Source organism: Amborella trichopoda, chromosome 5 (genome assembly GCF_054954075.1).
Source record: "Amborella trichopoda isolate Santa Cruz 75 chromosome 5, AtrichopodaSantaCruz75HAP2 v2.0, whole genome shotgun sequence".
Classification (NCBI taxonomy): Eukaryota; Viridiplantae; Streptophyta; class Magnoliopsida; order Amborellales; family Amborellaceae; genus Amborella; species Amborella trichopoda.
In genome coordinates, this window is record NC_142340.1 from 36,283,072 (window position 1) to 36,299,251 (window position 16,180).

A 16,180-nucleotide genomic window follows, 5' to 3' on the forward strand; every position below is an offset into this window, starting at 1 on the left:
ATGGTATGAATTTTAATTTCAATTTTTTTTTTTTGCTTTTTTTTTTAGCTTTCTCATTAGTAGGACAGAGCCCCAAGCTTTAGGGTAGTGCCCTACTAATGGGAAAAGTAAAAAAAACAAACATTTAGTTCGAGGTTCTTCAAAATATGTGCTCTTGGTTCCAAAATTGACTCATTTCATATTTCGGTTTTTTTTTTGTTTTTTGTCCTTATGTAATTTACTCTTATTCATGTTGGGTTTATGTGGCCTTTAAAGACCTTATAAGTGTTTGTTTGATAAGGTGAAACATAAACTCAGTAGGACTGTGGTCCCTCATAGACCGTATTATGCAAACAGTGTTTGCAGATACTGATCTGTGCTTGACGATCTAGGCCAGTCGGATGAGAAAGACCCATGTTACCTGGGTATGAAAAACAAACCTAGGAAGGTTCATGGGTTAGCCCTTGATAAGGTCGGAGAACATGCCCGGATGAGTGAGCTGAGGGACTGTGTGACCCATATATGTGATGGTAGCCAACAAAACCAGCGGCCAAAACCCCTATGCGCTATAGAGCTGTGGTTGCATAAGGTCTTGGTGACTTTGACTTGTCTCTAGAGGAGGACCTATAATCCACAGACTGGGATTGTGATCCCTTGGCTCATCTGCTAGACTTTAGTGACCCACTAATGAGCCCATGCTTGGACAGTGGGTCATGAGAAATAGTGGGTCGGTCTGATAAAGCAAGTGTGGTCCGTAGTCCACAATTGTAGGTGGAGTACCTCATGATTGATGATTCAATTCTTAAACCATATGAATCTATTTCCCATCAAATTAATTTAATTATTTTTTTTTGTGATAATGATTATTTTAGAATTTTTATTTGAATTTTTATGAAACTTTGGATATTTTATTTATAATTTTTAGATTTATTAAATTAAAAAGATATTGATTTTATAAAAGTATAATATTCAAATAATATTTGAAAAAGTATTTTATTAATTTTAAAAGGTATAGAAAAATATCATGGGAGCCCATTGTGCACATGGGCCTACCATGTATCAAGTGGGTGAGGCTCACACATGTCACTCATGAGTGGCACACCCCACCCATAAGATTCTTTCTTTGAGATCAAGTTATTTCAAGTTTTGGTAAGTTACATTGTGGCTTGTGGTCAAACATGATATGGAATATTTTGACTATATATTGACTAAATATTGAAAGTGTATATTGACTTGATATATCTTTGATAGATTTTATTGAAAATATATATAGAGATGTGCTATTTTATGGAATGCACAATATTTAATTAAAATTAATTTAACTTATTTTCTATTGATGGGAAAATAGTTTGAGAAAGGGGAATAAGGGTTCATGCATCTTCCATAATATTGATGGCTCATCTATGAAACGGATGGCTCAGATCTCTCACCCTACAAGTCACCCATGATTGATGATCCATGTTCAATCTCACATAAGATGAAAACTATAAGAAACCTTAGACCTAATTTTTTCTATAAATAGAGAACCTCCCCTCCTCTATTCTCTACACAAAAAAGCCTCTCTTCTCTCTCTCTCTCTCTAAAATCTCTTCTCTCTCTCTAGAGGGGCATGCCCCAATCCTAGTCTCTCTACTCTCTCTCTCTCTCCTAAAGCCCTACCTAAGGAGCACGCCACACCCACATCTCACTCCCTCTCTATGTCAACCTAAGGGGGCACGCCCCAACTAATAGAGACATCCCTCTCTCTTCTTATTTTGTACTCAAGGGCTGGGTAGTAAGATATGCTTTGAATTAGGCATTAAGGGTTTGAGCCAAGGTTCAGGGTTTTAAAGCTAGATCGTCGATCCTGCATCATCGAATGGTGGTTACTTGGTGTGGGGTGTAATAAGACCGGTTAAGGTAATCTCTGGCACTCTTCTTTTTGTTTCTTGCAATCTTATCTTATCTTTTATTCTCAAGAATAGTGCATAGTTGTTTCAATGACATCAAGTTGTTAAGTTCTTGGTTTTATTGTTATGTTAATTTTATTTTGAAATTTATCTTGTTGTAATAAAGACCACATTTAAGTGATCTTTTGCCAAATGAAAGGGGTAAAATAAATAAATAAATATATAAACAAATAAATAATTATTCTCTGGTAAAAGATTACATAGGTCTTTCCTTCACTGGTATCAGAGCATAGTTACTTGATTGCCATTAGGAGTATTTTTTAAGTTTTGCTTAAGAATTAAAGATATAGTCGCACGTACCTTCCTCTCTGAAATCCTAAAAGCCGAAAGGTTTGATGGGACCAATTATATTCTTGGAGAAGAAAGATTCGATGTGTACTTGATGAGGAAAACTTGCATGAGATGCTCTATGAGCATCGTCGTCATCGTCCAAGTGACGACTCATCTCAAGCAATCAAAGATGAGTATGCTACTTGGAAGAAGAGGAACTTGAGATGCAAGAATATTCTTTTATGTGCCATGACTGACTCATATGCTTCTGAGTATGAGTCAATTTCTACTGCAAGTGGAATCTTTGATAAACTTGAAAGAGAGTATGATGACCGCTATCTCATAAAGCAAGCCATGGCCATGAAAATGTATAATGATTTAAAGATGGCAGAGGGAGCTAAGTTTGCAGATCATGTATAAACTCTTCGTGCTCTAGTCGGATGACACAGGCATGAAACTGACATAACCCATGCAAGTGATTCATCTCATGAATTCACTTCCTTATTCATGAGAGACTTTCGTATCTTCACTCTTGGCCAGAAAGAAAGCACCAAGGCTGGATGGGCTAATCACGACAATCAGGGGAGAAGAAGAAATGAGTGGTTAGATGCCTCAATCGCACCCTCCGGATCTAGGTGATCTGGTAGAACGTGTCTCGGATCTCTAGTGGACCCGGGATTTGAAATCGTTCTCTTAGAAACTTTCTCGAAGGCAAGGGCAGGTATACCAACCAATGAGAGAGGAATTTTAGGTGGGTTCGAGACTTACTCTGGCTGGCTTGCATGGACACCCTCTTAAATCAAGAAAAAAGCCCCCCAACTGCTTGAGCTAATTCGGAATCGCCTCCCTTGACTTATAATCCTCTTGTTTTTTTGCACAATACTTCTATGGTAAATTTGTAAGACAAGTGGGTCGAAAGGACCCACCCTTATCCTAGGACAATGCACATTCATGGGAGAATGCGATGAACTGCAAGGTTAGATGAAAGGTAGAAAGGGGGAGAGAACTTGATGGAGAGGCGAGACTAGCATGACGGCCAGAAGTCACCGACTCGGAGTGGCAGCAAGACGGGCATGGTTCACAGGACCAGCACAACAACAATACTACTCGAAACCGAGGTTGGCACAGCGGTATCAAGCTAGGTCTATCCTCAGTCAAGCGAGGAGAGAAAAGGGGTGAAAAGAAGAGCGAGACGGTGAAGAAAAAAGGGGAGGTCCAGACGTCGATAGGTATCGCGGTGGGTAATGCAAGGAGGAAGCCCATCCCTTGTGGACGGCGCTAGCTCTTGACGAAGTACACGGCGACGGTTTCTCCTAGGTCGCACAGCGATAGGCGTGGGATGTAGGGAGAGCGACGTGAGTGCGGGTTCGTGGGGAAGCTTGCGAACGGCAATAGGTGTTGCTAAAACCCTTAGCGGACAGCGATAGGTGTTGCCAAAGCCCTTAGCACACAGCGATAGGTGTTGCTAAAGCCCTCTAGCGGACGACAATAGGTGTCACCATCTACGTTATGTGCATGACAGGGAGAGGCCCCTGCAGGCGGCAACAAACCTTGCCGTCTAGGCTCTCCACCAAGACATCAAAGTTAAATTTGTGGGCGGCGATGGGTAGCGCCGTATACAAACTTCATCGAGAGAAATAGACAGACGAGAAGGAGTGGAAGAAGGTTCGTGTATGGCACTACCATCGCCATGCGCGACCTATGAGACCAAGGGAGAGGCATGCACAATACTTCCACTACCGTGCATAGCCTCTTCGAGGAACTCCGTTGAAGAAGAGGAAGAAGAGAGGGGAGCAAGGAGAGAGAAGAAGAAAAGAAAAAGAAGTGAGAAAATTTACCCTAGGGGTACTGATCGAAAGTTTCTCTCACCTCACTCTCTCTCTCAAGCGTAACACTACAATTGTAAGAAAGAGAAACTTGTATCAAGTGAAAACTCTCTCTTGTGTGTGTGTATGCTACTAACTTCTCTCTTCTGTTTTTTGTTTTGCATACAATGATGGTACGGTGTGCCCCAAACATGGGTGGATGCTCCTTAATTGCTGGAAATTAAGATTAATTGAATTAAAAAGAAATAAAAAAATAAGGTGCAAAATGATAGATTTGCCCCTTCCTAACAAGTTGTGGAATTCTAGAATAGTCCCTGTGTTTCCCTAGGACTTGCGTGTTCTTGCATGGCTGATCCAGGGTCGTTCTGATGCTTGCTTGATCGTAAAATGATTGTTTTCTTGTAGGGCTCGACATGGCGATCGATTTTATACCAACTTCGAGCCATAAATCGCTTTTTTGGTGCACGATCATGCGACTTGAATTTTGAGTAGATCTTGAAACTTCAAATCGATAGTGTGTTCATTCCTTGATGTTTTTCTGTGTTTTCTTTGCTGAATCACACTGATCATGCCGCTACAATTATGGGGCTCCAAACGCAGCTCGATTCTGTGGCCAAAAGAAGATTTTGCAAGTTTGGAATCTTGGCCAGAATTAAGGATTCCAGCGACATAATCTGCAGTCTGTTTGTCGGCTTCGTGTGCAGAATCCGATCGTTCATCCTTTACGGGGTCTGGGTCATAGATGCCCTGAGAACTTATGCCCGCAATGGAACTTGTATCGCAGCGAGCGGGCTCACGAGCGGCGTGATTTGGCCACTCGAGCAAGGCATGATGCAGCTGAATTTCCTGCACTTTCTTTACCGATCAGCAATTTCTCTCTAGTTTTTCTTCGTGCTCAAATATCGTCACGAGGCGTTTCACGTGTCGAATCGCTCGTCTTGACTAGATGAACATGCTCATCAAATTTGAGTACGATCCGACATGGGACCATCGAGATATGAGCCTCGAAATTCACTAGTCGTGACTGTCCCTTTAATGGTGTAGTGTTGCAGGGTGGCCACACGGGAATACCGTGCGGCTCTTCATGTTTCACTCTTTTGCTTATAACTGCTTCCTGGAGTGTCCGTTTGGGCTGAAACTTGACCCTTGGGGGTTTTCAACCATGTTAGATCCATTGGTAGTGGTTCCATAGCAATTTGAAATATGAAAAATATAGCTCTAGTTATAGGGGTCCGTTTCAGGTTGCTAAAGGGCGATTCTACCAGAACTGTTTCTCAGCTTGCATTACCTTAGACACGTCGGAATGCAGTGAAACTTGGCAAGAGACTTTTTAGAGACCTCATGCAGATCTTGGCCAGTTATGGGGCTGTTCTGAGACTGTCGAAATTTCCACTACTTGCTAGGCCTTTATTGAGCAGGGGCCTCATGTTGATGAAAAATACCTTCCAATAGCATGCCCTACCGAATGTTGTGCTTTGAGAGACTCGATAAGTTCTATCATTCAAGAATTTTGATGGATCTTTGTCGGAGTCCACACCCTCAAGAGACTATATGAGGTTCCGTAGCATGAGGCCTTTGTAAGGACGTCCTCATAAAGAACCGTGCCTTTTTTTGGAGGCCAAATGCTATGAACCTCTGGTTGTATCCTTATAGGTCCCGTCTACCAGATTTCAGTTGGGGGCTTCTTGCCCATCTCGAAAGCCTGGTCCCTTGTTGACTAGAGGGTTTTGACGAGACGACCCTGAATTATTTCCTGTGGAAACCTTGGCCTTGTCAGCTACTAGCCTTCATGATGATCCTTAGCATTTCTGGAGGGATCTTTTTGTCATCGTCGTCACCCTCAAGGACTCTAGTTGTTGCTAAACTGGGGAGACCTTATGAGGCTCTCAATCCCTGACAAGCTGTGTAAACTGGGGAGATCTTGTGAGGCTCTCACTTCTTAACAAGCAGTGGAAACTCGGGAGATCTTATGAGGCTCTCACTCCCTGATGAGTCGCGGAAACTGGGGAGATCTTGTGAGAGCACTTACTCCCTAACGAGCTGTGGAAACTAGGGAGATCTTGTGAGGCTCTCACTCCCTAATGAGCCATGGAAACTTTGGAGAACTTGTGAGGCTCCCACTCCCTGACGAGCCGTGGAAACTGGGAAGATCTTGTGAGGCTCCCACTCCCTAACGAGTCGTGTGAACTGGGGAGATCTAGTGGGTCTCTCACTCCTTGACAAGCCGTGGAAACTGGGGAGATCTTGTGAGGCTCTCACTCCCTAACGAGCCATGGAAACTAGGGAGATGTGAGGCTCTCACTCCCTAACGAGCCGTGGAAATTAGGGAGATCTTGTGGGGCTCTCACTCCCTGACAAGCCATGGAAACTAAGGAGATCTTGTGAGGCTCTCACTCCCTAACGAGCCGTGGAAATTAGGGTGATCTTGTGGGGATCTCACTCCCTGACGAGCTGTGCAAATTGGGTAGATCTTGTGGGGCTCTCACTCCTTAATGAGCTGTGGAAACTGGGGAGATCTTGTGAGGCTCTCACTCCCTAACAAGTGGTAGAAACTGGGGAGATCTTGCGGGAATACTGAGGAGATCTTGCGGGGCTCTCATTCCCTAACAAGCCGTGGAAACTGGGGAGATCTTGTGAGGCTCTCACGCCCTAACGAGCCGTGGAAATTGGGGTGATCTTGTGAGGATCTCACTCCCTGACGAGCTGTGGAAATTGGGTAGATCTTGTGGGGCTCTCACTCCTTAATGAGCTGTGGAAACTGGGGAGATCTTGTGAGGCTCTCACTCCCTAACAAGTGGTGGAAACTGGGGAGATCTTGTAAGGCTCTCACTCCCAAACGAGCCGGGAAAACTGAGGAGATCTGCAGGGCTCTCATTCCCTAACAAGCCGTGGAAACTGGGGAGATCTTGTGAGGCTCTCACTCCCTGACGAATAGACTGGGGTGCCGACTGAGGCCGTGGAGGTGTGTCAACCTGCTTTGTCGGTCCAAGTGCCCTTTCACGGGTTTTCACTTGATCAAGAGAAGTGGCATCATGAAGACGGTTTTCACAAACTGCTATTATTTCTGAGCTCTTTGACCTATGACCTGTGGCCATGTCCACCCTTTTCATCTGTTTTTACTCACGGTGACTGGGGTTTTCACCATGCCTAGATTTTGCTTTTTATGGAACTCTCTTACTCATGGTTTCGTGATCATGCCAGTCCATCATTTGTACTCATGGCGTTCCCTTCTCAGGTGTACACCATGCCCTTTTTTTTTTTTAGAAGGCATGCTTAGAGTCGTGCCTTCTAGACCTGTGTAGGGCCTTTTAACGTCATGTGGCCAGGACGTGCACTATCGTTTTAGGGTCACATAGCTGGACCGTAGCAGTGAGTAATGGCAGTCTGTAGAGGCCATAGATTCCGTCTAGGGATGACTTTGACTCACTTAGGAAGATGGCATGAAGTTGCTTGTAGAGGGTTGGTTGGATGGTGGGTGAAAAAGTGGTGACCCACTAACACTTGGCAAGTGTGGGTGACGAGATAACTTACCCTCAGGTGTGCATGGTAAGACTCACTGGGGAATGGTGAAAGATGGTGAAGGTGGCCCACACACACGAATGGACTGGCTAGGGAAGACATGTATGGCAATGCACTAAAAGGGTGTGTGTGCGCCTACGTAGACTCACTGGGAAGGCAATGGAAGTGGTGTAGGTGGCTCGTACACACGAATGGCTTGGCTGGGGAAGACATGCGTGGAGATGCACGTAAAGGACATGTGTACGTTCGTAGACTCACTGGGGAGGCAATGGAAGTGGTGCAGATGGCCCGCACACACGAATGGGCTGGTTGGGGAAGACATGTGGAGACGCTCGTAAAGGGCATGTGCGCATACGTGGACTCACTGAGGAAAGGGAGAAGAGGGTATGCCCACACCAATGGGAAAGCTGGGGCAGACGTGAGTGGAGATGCACGTAAAAAGGGAGGTGCACGTGCACATGGGGCATCTTTAAGGTCATGCCTCCTGGACCTAGGCGAAGCAATTTAACATCATGCAGCCAGAACGTGCACTATGGTTTAAGGTCGTATAGCTTGCACCATGGTTACACAATTTAAAGTCATGCAACTAGGACCGTGCAATTTAAGGTCGTGCGACTAGACCTTTGCTACAGTTATGGTCATATGGTTTGGACCATGGCTATGAAGTTTAAGGTCAGGCAGCATGGACCGAGTACGAGTCGCCATGTCAATAGGGCTACATGGGGGGGGTAGGTATATGGATAGCAATTTGATTCCCTGGGGATAAAGATAGATATGGCTATCCACATGTGAAAAGATGTAGATGAAGGTGGCGATCCTTCGAGGGGCTGTTTAACGGGAGAGGCCTCACTGGGGATTAAGAGGGCCAGTGTGACTCCACGGGGATGATGAATATTGGCCAGAGCATGGATGAACCCCATCGTGGTTTGAAGGAATGATGGCACTAACTCTCTTTCGTGCGCTACTTGTTACAGTTTGAGGGTCTTGTAGCTCGGACCATGGCTGTGCAGTTTAAAGTCATACAGTTAGGACCATGCAGTTTTGTGGTCGTGCAACTAGACCTTCACTACAATTTAGGGTCGTATAATTTGGACAATGGTGCTAAGCCTTTTAACATCATGCGACCAGTACACGAACTATGGTTTAAGGTCACACAACTGGACAGTGGTTGTAAGTTTAAAGTCACGTGATGAGGACTTTGTAGTTTGAGGTCATGCAACTAAACCTCCGCTATAGTTTAAGGTCATATAGTTTGGATCATGGTCATACAGTTTTGAGTCGTGAGACAAGGACTATGGCTATGCAGTTTAGGGTCATGCAGCATGGACTGTGGCTATGCAGTGTAAAGTCATACAGCTAGGACTGTGGCAGTGCAGTTTAAGGTCGTGCAGCACGGACCATGAGGGAAGACTCCATAAGGAATAGAGCCATTACCAGAAACTGGGCTCGCTGAGGGGTGAGACTGTGGTGCAAGGAATGAAGTTCCTGAGGATGTGGGACGATGGTCCAAAGGGGGGCGACTAGGCATGGACTAAGTGCAGCATTAGACCTGGATGGTGGCGTCAGGTCCCTTAATAAAGTGCGCGGTGGTAGCCCTTGGCCAGCGTAGGGTGATAACTCTTTGGCGAGGCGCGCAGTAATAGACTCCGAAGAGATGTGCTCGATAAAGGTGTTGACAGGGCATACGACGAAGATCGCCTAAATGAAGCGCACGACGATAATCCCCTGGGAGAAGTGTTAGACAGAAGTGTTGACGAAGAGTGCGGCGCAAGTCTTGGCGATGGGGGTGGCGCAAGTCTTGGCGATGCACGCGGTGATGATGCTTCGAGCCTCGGCCTCGGCTCGGCCTTACCACCCTCGAGACCTGGGGAGCGGAGCATCATTCTGAGTTTCTGAGGGGCAGTCCTTGGCACTGCTGGGTATAAAAGGGGGAGGGACCCCACTTTACTGTTTTACCAAATGGTAAAAACAGTCTTTTAAAGAGAGAGAGAGAGAGAGAGAGAGAGCTAAGGCTTCTGGCGCAGGTTTTCCAGCGAACACTTCCCGGCCAAAACTTGCAAAGACAGGTCCTTAGGAACTTTTCTACTGAGCTTCAGGAGGCGTGAAGCCTCGCAGTGTGATTGCAAACCTTTTCCGACAAGCATCGAGGTTTTCTGGGCAAGGAAGAGGGTTTCTTGGGGCTTTAGTAGAACTTGCAGAGGTGCCCTGCTGGAGTTCGAGTGCTCCTTCAGTCATTCTGTTGCTGAAGGGGAGGTCGTAGAGTGTTCAGAGGGCTCTATCAACCCTTTTGTTGTTGGGGAAGAAGGAGAAAGGGCTGCATTGAGCTCACCAGGAATTTTATCAGAATTTTGACGAGCTTTGGTGGATTGCTGAGGTGGGAAAACCAGGGCGACGGGCAATCCGCAGGGTCTCAAAGAAGTATTATTGGGATTTCTGGTGGTTTTTGCTAACTCCAGGAATGAGCAGCAGGTGGGAAATGGTTTTCTCGGTGGACGAGAGTGGATTCCCAGAAAGCAGAGAAAGCGCTGGTGGAAAACAGAACGGCTGGGAGGCCGTAACAGTCGAGGAGGTGAGGATTCATGGGAACGCGATCAGTCGCCCTCCGCACGTGCGGTGACTGACCACGTTGCAAGTGTTAGGCGGCATGCCCAAATTTCAAGGACACATGTGCGGCGCATATTGACAGTTGGAGCAAGGCATTAATACGACTTGGTTTGCGGGACGTCAATAGTCCTTGATTGGTCACGAGACAGCGATACCATCTTGGTGGGCAGACGATGGTAGTTCTACCTTTGGCTGCAAGACGACGATAGCGTCTTCGTGGTCAGGCGGTGATAGTCCCAACCTGGTGAGTGCATTTTCTTGAAGATCGTTTAGTGCCCTTTGCTTCTGTTATAATCGTCGAGTCTTCGAGGGCCATTCCAGACGAGAAGAACCTCCCACGAACAAGGGAGCTCGGCACTGATACATTCACCGACGAAAGCTTGGTGAGAGGTGAGCCAATCTGGCTTACCCAAGCCTTATGTGAACCCAGGTGGCCTTTAAGCATCACCTTTGTGAGCGCCCCCATCCAGTTGGTGACGAGGGAAGATAACAATGGAAATGTGAGCATAGAGGAAGGGGCAGGCCATTTGCATTGCCTGCACCAAAACATTACTTCTAACATGAACTTGTCGACTCTAGGCAAGCGAATGGTGGAAACCCCGGGTGTGAAATGGTCCTCTTCCGGTTTGCAGGTGCAAGAGGAGCACCAGCACCTGAAGGGCTATTCCTTCCGGACCCTGAAAGTGCTGCAGGAGTTCAGGGATATTTGAGACTGGCCTGTCTGCCGGCTGTCCTCCAATGCTTGGTGGGCTACGACGACTGTGATTCAAACACGATCAAAGTGTTGTTGGAGACTTGGAGCCATGCTAGCAACACATGGCCGCTTGGTCATGGAGAGGCAGAGATTTTGCTGATGGACCTGCACTTCGTCGGTGGGCTGTCACTCCTAGGCAATATGTATGATGAGTTTATTCCCTCAAACTCTGTCATTTTTTTAGGAGAGAAAATAGGTAAAGAAGCCCCGCCTGCTGGACTTAGAGAGTTTTTTGAGATCTACCAGTAACTGTATGACGAGCCCAAAAAGGGGCGAGTTACCTTCACCAAGTGGGTAAACTTCTTCTTCAACACCTGTGTGGATGAGGGTGGCCAATCTTCGAAGAAGGGAGAGATGGAAACCCCGCCAGTCTTCAAGCTGCAGAGGAAGAATAAGAACATCTTCCTGGTGGCTTACTTAGCACTCTTCCTCTGTAAATTTGCCCTACCGGAAGGGTTGGACGTTATTCGCCCCAACACCTTTTATGTAGCATGTGACATGGCCTAAGGAAAGGAATATGCGCTCGTACAGCCAGTGTTGTGTAGTAATTATTATGCAATGGGTGCCATCTCCAGGGGAAGGCCATACCACGGGGATGAAAAGGGAAAGAATGACATATTTGAGGGTGAGGCCTTCCCGGGGGATTTCAAAACCTCATTCCCAGTTCATTATGTATACGACTGGCTTGGAGATTACTTTCAAGACACCTACTTTAGGACCAAGGAGCTGAGGTACAACTTGTGTCTGTTCTTGCTGAAGATTTCCATTCAGAAGCGAATTTTCCATTCCCTGAGCCATGCGCGTAGCCTGTTTTTCAATGACCACCTTTACATGACTCGGGCGGCGTTTCCAGTTGGGAGTCTCATAGACCACGTGTACATTGATGAGCTGCCCCATTGCTTGGATGGCGACTTCACCAGCCCGAAAGACTTGATGTATATGCTGAGTGTCAAAGGCGGCATTCTTGCTTATCGCACTGTCCATGATGCGAAGCTTGAGAGCTACTTTTTTCACCGGTTTGCCCAACAACATGGGCTGGATTAGGGGTGCCCGTTCTCTGTGTTATTTGATAAGCGGCAAAGTAAGGCTGCTCGTTGGGAGAAGGACGAATTGGAAACCCGACTAGAGTCTTGGCTCCCGATGCACGTTCGCACTGCTTGGGCCATGTGCTCAGAGGCCACCACGGTCAACCAATATGTGTTGCCCCATTTTGACAAAACGGCATGGGCCACCAAAGCCCACGATGATTGGTGGAGAATCACAAGCAAGGGGTACTGGGATGCAGACCACCCCTAGAAAGGGGAGGGTACCATTGGAGCGAGGATACTAGGCAGCAAACATTGGCTAGTACCCCTCCCTTAGGCGAAATCTTCACCCTAGGCTTCCCTTATGACTGACGCATACTTGGGCGACCTCGCCGAATTACCGTGGACGAGTCTTCCCTGCGGCTTCTAGTTTGAAGAATAAAATAAAGAGTATTTTTTACTAGCTCTTTGAGTTCCTCAAATGGAAGAAAGGTTGTAAAGTCCCGGGTATGAAGGACGTCTGCTCCAGGACTTAAATGAGCTGATAGGGAGCGGCCCTCATAGCAAATTGGCCACTAGTTCTTCCAAGTCTGGTACTTCAAAGGTTGTTGTGCCTGAGCAGGCGTCAGGGAAGAAGAGAAAGCTAACTGCTACTCTCGAACTGGTGAAGAAGAGAACGCATGCTGCTGCACCTGAGCCAATGGAAGGAAAGAAGGAGAAACAGGCCGCTGAGGCCCAGTCAGAGAAAAAGAAAAGGCTGGCTACTGAGTCCGAGCAGGTGCAGGAGAAGGAGAAAACGTATGCTGCTGAGCCTGAACCAGCACAGGGGCAAATGAAACAGGCTGCTGAACTAGGACCAGCGCAGGGGCAGAAGAAGCAGGTTGTTGTTCTTGAGCCAATGAGGGAGAAAAGGCAGGCTTCTACGCCCGAACTGACAACGAGAAAGAAGAAAAAGCCTGCTACTGAGCCCGAGCCGACGAAGAGAACCCTAGCGACTCCTCGTTCTAAGGCTTCGAGGGGCAAAGGGTGCAGGACCCGGGTGGTTCATGAGTCAGAAGATCACTCCTTGTCCTCGGAGGGCTGTGCATCTCCTGATATTTCTCCATCGCCCTCTTCTCTTGAGGCTTCGCCCGAATCTTCTCCTGGATTTTCAGAGACTCAAGCCGATGCCATAGAGTCTACTGCCCCGATTGAAATTACTTCAGATCGGGACGTGACATCCGAGGCTGAAGGGGAAGGCTCGGTCCCAATCAGTGTAGATGGGGATAATGGGGCTGCTCTTGTCGATGCTGTAGGGACGAAGGGGGCCCTTGGTGTGCTAACAGTTATCGAGTCTATCAAGGAAAGCGAAACCTCGGTAGAGCTTGTGGTATTAAAAGAGGATGACACCCAAGGGGCTGAAGAGGGGCCATCCGAGTAGCAAGAGATGGCTGCCTCGGGTGACAAACCTGCTGGGGGTGCAGAAGCGGGATGCCCTAAGGGACCGAGCTCGCAGGGCCCTGAGGCGGCACCCGTGACTGTAGGGGAGGCAGGCGTCATGGGAGAGCCTGTTGCTGAAGTGGTCACCTGAGAGGATAAAGGTGAAGAAGGAGAAGGAGAGGGTGTTGAGCCTCCTGAGGTGGAGACGATCCAAGAAGAGGCACTGTCCTGGAGGAGGGAGCTGTTGTGGTGCATCATGAGATTGAAGAAGCGGTTCCAGATGAAGAGGCTTGTCTTGCATTGACTGTGGTTGCAGCGCCTGCAGAGAGCAAGGTGATGGTGTCGGGGTGCAAAGGGGTCGAGCTTGGCGGGGTCACGACCGGGGCCTAGAGAGAGGAAGTCGTCGCCGAGGCACCAAGGCAGCTTGAGGTTGCTCCTGAATCTAGGGAACCTACGGCTTTGGCTGAAGCCTGGAGTCCTCCTGCTGTGGTTTCTCCTGCCATACTGCCTAGGCACACTTTTAGTGGAATGGCGGGCATCTTTTTTGAGATGTTGTGGGTGGGTTTCCAGAAGCTGAAAGAGCTGCCCCTTGAAGAATTGGCACAGTGCTTTCGCAATTGAGGGGGGTCGCAGTAGGAAATGTGCCTGAGGTGCTCCCTTATTCGACAGTATTGTCAACGAGCTGGAAGGATGGAGGGCGAAGGCCCTGCGAGAAGAAGCGACTGGAAAGCTCGCAGTTGCCGCCCTTGGAGTCCTCTATTCTTTGCTACCATGAATTGGTAAGCACTCAAACGCAAAAGTTGAATGCCGTAGACTCCCAGAGATTAGAACTTATTATGAGGGCCATTGCCCCCCACCACAAGGTGGCGGTTCTAAAAGCAAAGATATTAGAGCTGACACAAAAGCTTGAAAAGCTGGAGAAGAAGTCTTCGGATTGGGAAGAGAAGGACAAGGCTCTTCTTGATGATGCTTTGGCCCTCTAGTATTCCTTGAAAGAAGTGACCCCCTTGATGGAGAATGAGGCGGGGCTAGTGGTAAGGCTGAAGAACGAGATTGAGCGGGCAAAGACATCGGCTGCAGTGTACAGAGGAAAGATCGATGAAGCAATCGATCTATTTTGATGCCGTCTTCTTTTTTAGTTCTTTTTTACATTGCAAATAAAAGAAGTTTGTAACACCCTCTTGATTTGTGAATGAAACAATTCTTTTGACTTTTCTTTCTATTTCATTGCTTCCGTCCTGGCCTAGTTTGAGATGAAAAACAATAGCCCACCCCTTGCTTTCTCTTGTGGCAGCCTGCCGTGACCTCATTGACCTCGAATGGGGGAGCAGTTTCTACCTCACCCCGGAGTGTTTGATTGGAGAGGGGCTCATAATTCATGGTTCTCATGATTTGATAAGCCTTCTCAATGTAAATGCTCCAGTTTAGGGGACCTCTGGCTTCAATTCGAGGTACATTGCTCTTGAGCTCGTCATAAGCCTTGGTCTCAGGGACAAACTCCTTGAAGTATTTTGAAGCGACATGCATGGCCTTCAATTGATTCTGGAGGCTACGCACCTCGCTCCTTAACTCTGTCATGAGGCCTTCTTTCTGAGAATTAGAGGGCTGGCTCTTATTAGCTTGTACTTCCTCGATGACTCCTGAGAAGTCTAAGAACTTATTTTGGCTGCCGGTCATCTCCTTGTTCAGGGAGGACAAAACTTGGAGCACCTTCTATGGTGGTTGGTGCGCCAATTCTGCCTCTAGAAAAGTGATGGGGAGATGCAGAACCTTTTGCTGGTCTGATGTGTAGGTGACTCTTGGGGCTGGAAGGTCCACCTTTGGCCTTCCTCGGGCTCAGGGGCTATTTCTGACTCGTCGTTTTATTCCGACGAATTAGAAGTAGGGGAAGAAGCTTCGCCTTGAGGAGAGGATACCATGACTTTGGAAAGGTGCCAAGGTATCCCTGGGCGGATGGAGATCAAAGGGGGATCTTGCCTTGTCTTTCCTCTTCTTTGAACATGTCTATAATCATTCGCCCCAGATCCTCAATGTCGTCATAAGATGAAGGTCCTGTCTCTTTCACAAACTTCCGGTCATCATCTTTTAACCTTTTTGGTACTAGAAGGTCTGTGAAATAGTACTTGGCGTCGGCATAGTGGGTCTCAGCTACGGGGAACGGTCTTTTGTCAGCATAGACGGTGTGTTGCCTTCCATCTCGGGTGTACTTGAAACATTGGTGGAGCACGGAAGGAACCACCCCCTGATCGTGAAGCCAAGGAAGACTAACTAGGACATTGTAAGAGGTATCGGTGTTGATTACGTGAAACTGAGCGTAATCATTAAGGTCACCGATCTTGAGGCGGAGGCTTACTGTGTCGACTGGCTTTTCTCCTGACTGGTTGAACCCTTGCACTATGATGTGGGTAGGAGTGAGGTCGTCGGACCCTAATCCCAGTTGGGTGAGAATCCTTCTTGGGATCAGGTTAACTTTTGACCATCCGTCTAGCATGATCTGATTGAGAGGGTAGACATGCAGTTCATGATTCACGAAGAGAGAGTGATTGTGGAATTTGCCTCCTAACTGGAGGTCATCCTCTGAAAAGGAGATTGTCAGGTACCAGCTTAGAATGGCTGGGTCAACCTCGATGGGTTCCACCTCAATCTCGTACCCCTCTGGGTTAGAGAGTGCTTGGACCAAAGCCATGCGATAGTCTCTAGAAAGCAAGAGGGCATCATAGATACTCAAAAGGGCTGAAAGCTTTCTCAAGTGCCCAATTACATCGTATTTTACTTTATCCTCATTTGTCGTATGTGTTCCTGATTCAGTCACTGGTGTAGCGGGTAGGGTAGGCT